We start from the raw sequence: 12,120 nt of genomic DNA on the forward strand, positions 1-12,120 counted from the left end.
CAGAGCTATTTTTCTTCTTGAGTCAGTTTTGGTAATTTGTGTCTTTCTAGGAATTTGTTCGTTTCATTTGTCCATCTAAATTGTCTAATTTACTGGTATACAACTGATCATAGTATTTCTTTATAATTCTTTTTATTTCTGTAGGGTCAGTAATGATATCTCCTCTTTTATTCCTAATTCTGGTAATGAGTCTTCTCTCTTTTTTTCTTAGCCAGTCTAACAGTTATCAATTTGTTAATCTTTTCAAAGAACTAACTTTTGGTTTTGTTGGTTTCTCTCTGTTGTTTTTCTGTTCTCTGTAGTTCATTAATTTCTGCTCTAATCTTTATTATTTGCCTTTTTCTGCTTGCTTTAGGCTTAGCTTGATCTTTTTTCCAGTGCCTTAAGGTGGAAGGTTAGACTTTTGATTTGAGATCTTTTTTAATATTATAGCTATAATATTTAATATTATAGCTATAAGTTTTCCTCTAAATATTGCTTTAGCTGGCATAAGTTTTGTTATCTGTGTCTTTTAAATATATTATTTATTTATTTATTTATTTTTGGCTGTGTTGGGTCTTCATTTCTGTGCGAGGGCTTTCTCTAGTTGCGGCAAGTGGAGGCCACTCTTCATCGCGGTGCGCGGGCCTCTCACTATCGTGGCCTCTCTTGCTGCTGAGCACAGGCTCCAGACGCACAGGCTCAGTAGTTGTGGCTCACGGGCCTAGTTGCTCCGCAGCATGTGGGATCTTCCCAGACCAGGGCTCAAACCCGTGTCCCCTGCATTAGCAGGCAGATTCTCAACCACTGCGCCACCAGGGAAGCCCTATCTGTGTCTTTATTCTCATTCATTTCAAAGTCTTTTCTAGTTTCCTTATCATTTCTTCTTTGATCCATTGGTTAGTTAGGATAGTGTTTTCGTTTTTTTTAATGTCCACATATTTGGGGATTTTCTAAATTTCTTTTTCGTTATAGATTTCTAATTTCATTCCATTGTTAAGCATTCATTAAAGCTGATGCTTCCAAATACTCTCTAATGATATGTCACCATTAAAATAATTGGCTCCTATTTATTGAGCTTTAATAAATGTCAGGCACTATGATAATAGCTTTTTATACATATCACATTTAAATATTCAGAACTGAGGCTCAGAGATTAAACAAGCAAATAGCTGAGCCAGCACATTTTTATTACTAATAATAAACAGCAACTAGATCAGATCATTGAGCACAGAATTATGAGAAAAACAAATTCTGAGAGATAACTGCCAAGAAATGCAATTTAAAAAAACAAACATTATTCATTTGGCCATGGTTCTTATTCTTCCATTACTTCTCCCCCTTTTCTCCAGACGTATGTTATATTCCTTCTCTTCCTTCTTTTTCTTCTCCTTTTTTGCCAAAAGTTTCTCCCCGTATTCCCAATGGGAATCATCCCTTAGCACTTCAGTTCATGCATTCATTTGACGAATATTTGAGTACCTACCTGCTCTAGATCCTAGATACAGAAATGAAAGGGATGTGGTGCCTGCTCTGAGATCATAATGTAGTGGGAGAGAGCTATGTAAAAATGAGTAGATGCACTGTGACAGCCTTGGGTAGAATATCTGAACATATAACCTTAAAAATGAGTCAGTGTTCATGAGATGGACAAAGGGGGAAGGGTTTGTATAACCAGCACCCAAGTCAAGATATAGAAGATATACCTATAAATCAACTATACTTCAATTTAAAAAAAAGAAGATATACCTATATATATTTAGGAGAGTAGCCTAGGCTAGAAATATATTTTGGGGAAGTGTCATGGTTCTAGCCATGATAAAGACACAGTTTCTCACTTTTCAACCGCAAATTTGATTTCTACCACCATATCTTAGTTTTGCCTGTTCTAGAACTTCTTATAATTGGAATCATACATACATAGTCTTTTGTGTCTGCCTTCTATGACTCAGCATAATGCTTTTGAGATTCATCCATGTTGTTGCTTATATTGGTAGTTCAATCCTTTTTATTGCTGAGTAGCAATGGCAATATATTGTGTGTATCAGTATATCACAGTTTATCAATTTACCTGTTGATGGACATTAGAATTCCCATTTGGGGAATTATGAACATTCTTATACACACCTTTTTGTGGACATGTTTTTCTCGTGAGTAAATATCTAAGGGTGAATTGCTGAATCATAGGTTAGCTGTATGATAAACTTTACGAGAAACTGTCATAGTGTTTTCAAAGTGGCTATACCATTTTGCATTCCCACTAACAATTTATATGAGAGTTCCAATTGCTTCACATCCTTACCAACACCTAATATTGTCAGTCTTTTTACTTTCAGCCACTCTAGTGGGTATGGAGTGGTATCTTGCTCTGGCTTTAATTTCTCTGATGATTAATGATTTTTTTCACATGCTTACTGACCATTTGCATATCTTATGTTAAATATGCAGTTGAGTCTTTTGCCCATTTTCTATCTTATGTTTTTGCTTTTTATTGTTCAATTGTAGGAGTTTTTAAATATTCTGAATAAAAATCCTTTGTCAAATATATGTATTTTAAACATTGTTTCCCAGTTTGTGGCTTGGTTTTTTATTTTCTTAATGACCTCTTTTGAAAAGCAAAAGTTTTTAATGATGAAATCCAGTTTACCATTTTTTAAAATTTACCATTAGTGCTTTTATGTTTTATCCACAAAACCTTTGCCGTCCTCAGATTACAAGTATATTCTGTTTTCTTCTAGAAATTGTATACTTCAGGCTTTTAGAATTAGGTCTGCAATCTACCTCTAGAAAATTTTGGTGTATGGTATAAGTTAAGAGACGAAGCTCATTATTATGAAAATTTTCAAGCTTACAAAAATGTAGAAAGAATAGAATTATGAACCTCTTATACCTATTAGCTTCAACAGTTACCAACTCATGGTCAATCTTGTTTTGTATATTCTCAAATATATGAGATATTTATAGATAGATAGATAGATAGATAATCTCCCCTGAACTATTTTGAGAAGACATTGTAGAAATTATGGCCTGTTGTTGTTGTTGTTCTAATCCAGAATTCAATCCAGGATCGCACATTGTAATTCATTTGTCCTTTTTCCTTAAGCTCCTTTAATCTAGAATGGTTCTTTAGCCTTTTCTGTTTTTTATGACAGTGACATAAGAGGATTAAGAAGAGGCTGTTTCTTAATTTTAATTTGCTGATTATCTCTTCATGGTTAGCTTCATCTAATGCATTTTTGGCAAGAATATTATATCAGTGATACTGTATACTTCTCAGTGCTTTCCATCAGGAGGCATATGGTGTCAGGTTATCCCACTATATGGTGATGCTAAGTTTGATCACTTGGTTAAGGTGGTATCTGCCAGATTACTCCACCATAAAGACACTTTTACCCACTTTTTTTTTTTTTTTGGCTGTGTTGGGTCTTCGTTGCTACACACGAGCTTTCTCTAGTTGTAGCGGGCGGGGCCTACTCTTCATTGCAGTGCGCGGGCTTCTCATTGCAGTGGCTTCTCTTGTTGCAGAGTACAGGCTCTAGGTGCACAGGCTTCGGTAGTTGTGGCTCGCGGGCTTAGTTGCTCCGCAACATGTGGGATCTTCCTGGACCAGGGCTCGAACCTGTGTCCCCTGCATTGGCAGGCGGATTCTTAACCACTGCACCACCAGGGAAGCCCCTACCCACCTTTTTAACGATTAATCTGTTAGAAGATAAGTATCCTGAGAGGGCAGACAGCAGAAGCAAGAAGAACTACAATCCTGAAGCCTGTGGAACAAAAACCACATTCACAGCAAGATAGACAAGATGAAAAGGCAGAGGACAATGTACCAGATAAAGGAACAAGATAAAACCCCAGAAAAACAACTAAATGAAGTGGAGAAAGGCAGCCTTCCAGAAAAAGAATTCAGAATAATGATAGTGAAGATAATCCAGGACCTCGGAAAAAGAATGGAGGCAAAGATCGAGAAGATGCAAGAAATGTTTAACAAAGACCTAGAAAAATTAAAGAATAAACAAACAGAGATGAACAATACAATAACTGAAATGAAAACTACACTAGAAGGAGTCAATAGCAGAATAACTGAGGCAGAAGAACGGATAAGTGACCTGGAAGACAGAATGGTGGAGTTCACTGCCACAGAATAGAATAAAGAAAAAAGAATGAAAAGAAATGAAGACAGCCTAAGGGATCTCTGGGACAACATTAAAGACACCCACATTCGCATTATAGGGGTCCCAGAAGGAGAAGAGAGAGAGGAAGGACCTGAGAAAATATTTGAAGAGATTATAGTCGGAAACTTCCCTAACATGGGAAAGGAAATAGCCAGCCAAGTCCAGGAAGCGCAGAGAGCCCCAGGCAGGATAAACCCAAGGAGAAACACGCCGAGACGCATAGTAGTCAAATTCACAAAAATTAAAGACAAAGAAAAATTATTAAAAACAAGGGAAAAACGACAGATAACATACAAGGGAACTCCCATAAGGTTAACAGCTGATTTCTCAGCAGAAACTCTACAAGCCAGAAAGGAGTGGCACGATATATTTAAAGTGATGAAAGGGAAGAACCTACAACCAAGATTACTCTACCCAGCAAGGATCTCATTCAGATTCGATGGAGAAATCAAAAGCTTTACAGACAAGCAAAAGCTAAGAGAATTCAGCACCACCAAACCAGCTCTACAACAAATGCTAAAGGAACTTCTCCAAGTGGGAAACACAAGAGAAGAAAAGGACCTACAAAAACAAACCCAAAACAATTAAGAAAATGCTAATAGGAACATACATATCAATAATTACCTTAAATGTGAATGGATTTAATGCTCCAACCAAAAGTCACAGGCTCGTTGAATGGATACATAAACAAGACCCATATATATGCTGTCTACAAGAGACCCACTTCAGACCTAGGGACACATACAGACTGAAAGTGAGGGGATGGAAAAAGATTTTCCATGCAAATGGAAATCAAAAGAAAGCTGGAGTAGCAATACTCATATCAGATAAAATAGACTTTAAAATAAAGAATGTTACAAGAGACAAGGAAGGACACTGCATAATGATCAAGGGTTCAATCCAAGAAGAAGATATAACAATTACAAATATATATGCACCCAACATAGGAGCACCTCAGTACATAAGGCAAATGCTAACAGCTATAAAAGAAGAAATCGACAGTAACACAATAATAGTGGGGGACTTTAACACCTCACTTACACCAATGGACAGATCATCCAGGCAGAAAATTAATAAGGAAACACAAGCTTTAAGTGACACAATAGACCAGATAGATTTAATTGATATTTATAGGACATTCCATCCAAAAACAGCAGATTACACTTTCTTCTCAAATGCACACGGAACATTCTCCAGGATAGATCATATCTTGGGTCACAGATCAAGCCTTGGTAAATTTAAGAAAGTTGAAATCATATCAAGCATCTTTTCTGACCACAACGGTATGAGATTAGAAATAAATTACAGGGGACAAAACCACAAAAAACACAAACACATGGAGGCTAAACAATACGTTACTAAATAACCAAGCGATCACTGAAGAAATCAAAGAGACAATCAAAAAATACATAGAGACAAATGACAACGAAAACATGACGACCCAAAACCTATGGGATGCAGCAAAAGCAGTTCTAAGAGGAAAGTTTATAGCAATACAATCCTACCTCAAGAAACAAGAGAAATCTCAAATAATAATATCTAACCTTACACCTAAAAGAACTAGAGAAAGAAAAACAAACAAAACCCGAAGTTAGTAGAAGGAAAGAAATCATAAAGACCAGAGCAGAAATAAATGAAATAGAAACAAAGAAAACAATAGCAAAGATCAATAAAACTAAAAGCTGGTTCTTTGAGAATATAAACAAAATTGATAAACCTTTAGCCAGACCCATCAAGAAAAAGAGGGAGAGGACTCAAATCAATAAAATTAGAAATGAAAAAAAAAGAAGATAATGTATCCTGTTCCCCAACAAATTTTTAATCAATAGTTTTTGTAACCACTGATGATTCTTGCCTGAATTAATTATTATTATGGTAGTCGAAAAATGGTGATTTCCTAACTTTATTATTTATTCTATAGTTATTAGCATTCTACATAAGAGAACTTTCTCTTTTTCCCCATTATTAATTATTTAATTTAGGTATTTTGGGTAATCTTTATGGACTCATGATTTTCTGTTTTAATTCAATGTGTTATACTCCATTTCTGTCATTATTCATTTTAGTATTCAACTTGTCTAGATTTGGCTGGTGTGATCCGTTTTAAACTGGCTTTGGTGTCCTTTTGACATGCCATCATTAGTTCTAGGTTTTATAAATTTTGTGTTATTTTTGTGTTTATGTTTAGTACTTTTTACTTTCCAGTCCAACAAAATGTTTCAGACTTACCTTTTACTTTACCTGCTCATGAAATCAGCCATTTCTCAAAAAAAAAAACACAAAAACCTAGCTCTTTTTTGTAGGAAATGGCATTTAGAAAACAAAATCTGAGCACCAGGTGTGCTTTTTGCTTCTGGGATATCATTACATCTAGGCTCCTTTAATGGGCAGAGAAAGAAAAATAAATTTGTTTAGAAAAATCATAAATTTATATCAGATGCTTCTAATTACTATTTACCATCATAAGATTTTTCCTCTCCTTACCTCATTCCATGATTGCACCTTACCCTTCTTTCACAAGGACAACCTTGTTTCACAACATCAGTGTGTTTTACTCACTTGCTCATTACTCACACACCAAATAGTTTCAGAATTCAACTGACAATAAGCCTCCTAAGTGAAGTTCAAAATTTCTTTACAATTCTATCTTTAGAATATATTCTGAGGGTAAGTAGTCAGAGTACTATGTTTCTCCCATATTTTTTTTGAAGCAAATTCAATGCATTAACTTATTTCAACTGTAACTACTTAAATATGGCATGACCACAATGCCATTTATCACACGTAAAAATTAATAATTATTGGATTAATATTCCATCTATTTCAGGTCTTAAATTGACTCATAAATATCATAAATGCTTTTTTGTTTCTTTATTATACAATTTCTTTGCTTGAACCAGAAGTGAAATCTATTGCAGTTGGTTGATCCCTCTTAGTTCTCTTCTGATTTATATGTTTTCCCCCATTTTTTTGTTTGTTTTGTTTCCATTTTTATATTTAAGAAACCAGGTCATTTGTCTCATAGAGTTTGCTCCAGATTTTCTTTGTAGTATAATTTAGCAGGTTTCTCTGTCCTCTTTATTTCTGTAAACTGGTAGTTGGATCTAGAGGTTTGGTTAGATTCAGACTCATTGGCAAAGGAGGGTTTTCTTTTCTTTTGAGAGTAGAGGTTTACAGAACTACTTTGTGGTAATATTTTGTTTTCCCATCAGGAAGCACATTCATCTGATTGTCTTTTTGTGTGTGTGATGTTACCAGCCATTGATGCTCAATGCCTAGATGCATTAATTCATTAGCCCTGCAAACAGAACCCTGAGACACTGTTACAGACACATTTACAGACACACTGTTGTAGACACACATCCATTCAGACACGTTTCTAGAACAGACATATCTCAGGCCAACTCCTGTCTTTCCTTTAACAACCTCTTTGCTTCATTGTTACCTGTTTTTGGACCTCTCTTGTTTTAAACTTCTCTTTTTTTCTGTATGAAAACATGATGTGTATAATACAAAGTGGTGGCCCAAACTTATAGTAACAACCTTCCAAAGGGAACACAATTATTTTAGAGGAGGAGAGACAAGAATGAAGAGGAAAAAAACATGAGAGATAAAAGAGGGCACAGAAAAAGGTGTATATGAGCTCAGTATACATTTAAATCAAATTCTGCCTAGAGAACATTAATATCATGAATGTGACTTTTTAGAACTATGAAACATTTGAAGCTTGAAAAACTAGAACACGAAGAAGAAAAACTTTAAAATGCCTCTCGTTTTAAAGTTTTCTGAACGAAAAGGATAAAAACACATCAAGATTCACTCATGTGTCTTTAAAAACATGGGATTTGAGTGGGAGAAGGAGCAATTTGAGTTTTTTGTTTTGTTTCTTTTCTTCATGAAGCGTGTATTTTACCTTAAACCAGTTCACCAATGCCATTACATTCTGGGGTCAGGCTGCACAGTTTCGTGCCATTAGACCTAACAACTTGGAGACTTCTGAGTGACAGTAATAATATGCTGACTCCTGTAATGAGTGTTCTAATGTCTGTCACAACATGAAAGGTATTCACTTAACAGAGACACAACAGAATCAGATAAACAAGGCATGTGTATCTGACTGACTGCAAGGGTTGGAGAGGGAGGTTTCCTCTCATTCAATTAAAGATAAAAGATATTTACACCAAGTAAAATTTAAAACATGCTGTGATTGTTTGCTTTCATCCCATAGTGTGGAGGTTAGGGAGAGGGTTCTTTTTGTTTTTTAAGACCTTATTGAGATATAATTCACATAGTATACAATTCACAGACTTAAAGTGTCCAATTCAGTGTTGTTTAGTATATTCATAGGGTTATGCAGCCATCACCACAATCTAATTTTAGAACATTTTCATCTCTCCTAAAGCTAACACTATACCCATTAGCTGTCACTTCCCATTCTCTGTACCCCCTACCCTCACTCAGCCCCAACCAACCACTAATCTACTTTGTCTGTAGATTTGCCCCTCATGGGCACTTACCTTTTAAAAGCCGTTCATAACCTGTCCCACTGAAATTTTTTTACTTTATTTTTGTACATTATTTAAAAACAAGTACAATAGAATAGAACCCTCAAAACATGAAAGGGTCTCAAAAAATTGTAGCAGGATATCCCACAAAAATATTGTTGAAGCCAATAGCATCTGATGGCTTAAATAAATAATTGCCAAGCAGTGAAGCTGTGGGAAAGAAGACAGATTACAGTATTACTTAAGAAAGTCAGATGCTAATGATTTTAAATATAAACTTGAAACAGGCTTGAGTTACGGAAACTTTTCTTGCTCTAAGACCAGCAATATTTGCAACCAGGAGTATTTGCAAATTCAGATTCTAACTTCACTGCTCACCAACTGTGTGACTCTGGGCAAGTAACAGAAGATTTGTAAACTTTAGTTTTCTCATCTGTAATATGAGAATAATGACGGTACCAACCTCATGAAGTTACTGTGGAGATTCGCATATGCAGAGCCTTTAGAACCAAGCCTGGCACATAAGTCTCAGCAAATGTTACTTGTTGTCTTTTTACCATTTTTGTTCATAAGAACTCAATAATCCAGGTCAAATTCCACAATGGAATTCTTAGATATGCCAACTTTCCACTTGCCACGTGTGATTGGTATTTTCAAAATCTCTGCTCAAAGAAGTTTTCTGCCATGAAGACAATGGATTGGAATTTAAGATACTGTAATGTAGAGGAAAATAGCACTGATCAAGTATGATTAATAGAGCTGTAGGTTAGCCTTCAGTTGCTTTAGAACGATGTGTTCCATGAATAGTAAAAGTGCTGATTTATTATTCTCACCTAACACTCGTGTAACAGATTTTTTCTTTTCTAAATTAAAAGAAAAAACTAACAGCAATGAAAACAAAAGCTTATATAATGGTATTGTACATGTTTAACAAAATAAAGAGTAGATTAGAGCACCATAAACCACATATAACCTCTTCTAGTTGAAATGTTTAACTAAGACCTTAAATGTGTGACTTTTAAATCTGTGCGTGTGAAGGGAAGTTGTGATTTGGTTTTGTGTCCATAAATGTAAGGCAATGTGACCACCAATGAATGATTCCATTACCTTTTCTTTAACTCCAGTACAAAGTGGCTTTCGGTAATAGAGTGATATGTTAGATAATTTTATTTTTGAGGAATTATTATGCATTTTCTGTTCTTTTAAAAAGTGTGGTGCTAAATATTATGATGTCCCAATCAGATGACTCATGATACACAACATTTTCATACTCGGGAAATGTTAACACATTATAGTCCTTGCTTTGAAAAGATAAAAGAATGAATCACAAACAACACATTTTCATTTTCCTTTGACCCCAAGAGACAATTTAAACAATGTGGTTTGCATGCGGCCCCATATGGCCCTCAAAAGGCCTCCACATTGTGCATTCATGTCTACATTTTAACCCCAGGCTTTATTCCTCCTGGCATTGTTTTGTATTTGCATGAAAATATGTAAGTTTTTTTTTTTTGCATGACAAGCCATCCGTAATGTTGAAGTTAAATGTCTAACATATCTTGCAATATCACGTGTCATTAATTCTTACATGATATTTTTTTTCTTTTATTTTCAGTTACTGAAGTTAAATATGCTTGAAATGTAAAAGTGGCATGAAACTGGAGTGATGCAAGAATATTTAATGTTCCTTTAAGGACTTACCATTTTTTAACTGGGAAAATTTGGGGGGTAGTTCCCAGCCTTGTCTTCGGACACCAATCCCTCAATTACAAATTATGATAAAACTATATTGAACACAAGTGCTGTCAGCAGAGTAATAAATTCTGAAGTGATACTTCTTTTTTTCCCTGAGAATGTGTTTCTAGTTCTTGAATATGAAATACAAAATGTGTCCCCTAATTTCAGGATTTATTAAATATTTGATTTAGTTTTCTTAAAGCCTTCTTAATGGTACATAAAATTAAGCTCAACTGACTTTGGTGAAATTTCCTAACTAAAAAAGTAATGAATTACTGAATGACAGCGCCAACATTTTAATACTTTAATATTTCCTAAATGAACATGACTACCAAAATGGATATTAGATATAGGAGTGCATGAGCATACAAAGAAAATAAGTTATTTATACCGTTTTGTCAAGCATCAAATTCATAAGAGCACATAACTGATTCCCGCCAGTGGGCCAAAATATCCAAACAAGTGCTGTTTTTTCCAAGTAGTCACCTTGCTAGCTCTGCATTTATTCCTATCAGCTGTCATTGCTAAAACCGTTTTAGAATACCCCTTGTCAAATTACCTTCAGTCTTTGGCACACTAATACCTGTGTGGTAACAAATCTTGTTTCTTGGAGAGAGACCCTCAGAGCCAAGTCAGTCAAATAAGCTGGCAAAACATGTTTTTAAAATGATAAGTCAATATGAAATTACCAAGACTTTCATGGCTTATAGCCTATAAATGATTAAGAACGCGTTTCCCAAAGAAGGACCCCAGATAGCATTTACATAACAGCAACAGTGGGAATAAATGAAATTTTCTTAAGAAGTCTTTTAGGCAAGCATCTGATATTCACTTGAATGAATAAGTTCTGATACATGTATTCTGTTACATCTATCTGTATTATTTTAAATTCCACCTCATTTAAGGTAATGGAGTGGTTTACATTTTTAAAGACAGCGCTTCTTCCATTTTTTTCTTGTCATATCAGAATATAGATAAGTGGCCATTATATCTCCCTTGCTTGAGTGAATATCAAGTTAATACCTCTTTAGCAGCAATTTTAATAGATTTTGGTTGATGGTGTCTTGACTGTCACCAGCTAGCTCTGTGATACTGGCAGGGGACTCAGCCTCTCTGTGCCTCTGGCCCCCTGTCTACAAGTGAGGGCTTGGAGCTCAATGATCTTTAAAATCTCTTTTGAATGAAAATATAATACTGTAATTATCATATATCTGTGTGGGAATGAAATCATCATATATCATAAATCCACACACATCTCTGAGGTTTTGATTAAATTCAAGCTGAAGTAACTCAAATTCCAGTTATTTAAAAAGACATGTAGACACTGATGTGTCTAGCGTCTCTAGTAAAGTCTGTTCTACCTGATGATAATGATTATAAAGATGACATTTGTATAGCACTTTATGTTTATACTGCCTTACATGAGTCTCACAACCTAAGAGCTACTGTCATGATCCTCAATATGCAGATGAAGTAGATGCTGAGGTTCAAAGAGATTCAGTTACCTGTCTAAGGTGATGAACTAGCAAGTTACAGAGCCGGACAGAGGGTCTTCTACTTCCAATTTAATATTCATTTCCCCCATCATCATTTACCTGCCTTTTAATTAGGAGACAGTTTTCCCAAGGTGTCATTTTTCAGAATTTACACTCCTGGAAACTAAAATCTGCCTTTAGGGACCCTCCCGCACCCCTTTAGACTATCCACTTGCGTCACTACAGCTCTCT

The 12,120-nt window shown here is 35.2% G+C and overlaps 1 protein-coding gene across 17 annotated transcripts in view; it reads left to right on the forward strand.

The window, feature by feature from the left end:
- The window catches only part of DLG2 (discs large MAGUK scaffold protein 2), a 2,039,030-nt gene that overhangs the window by 1,995,985 nt on the left and 30,925 nt on the right, over positions 1-12,120 (forward strand). The gene's annotated exons all lie outside the window — the stretch shown is intronic.

Source organism: Balaenoptera musculus, chromosome 8 (assembly GCF_009873245.2).
Source record: "Balaenoptera musculus isolate JJ_BM4_2016_0621 chromosome 8, mBalMus1.pri.v3, whole genome shotgun sequence".
Taxonomy (NCBI): domain Eukaryota; kingdom Metazoa; phylum Chordata; class Mammalia; order Artiodactyla; family Balaenopteridae; genus Balaenoptera; species Balaenoptera musculus.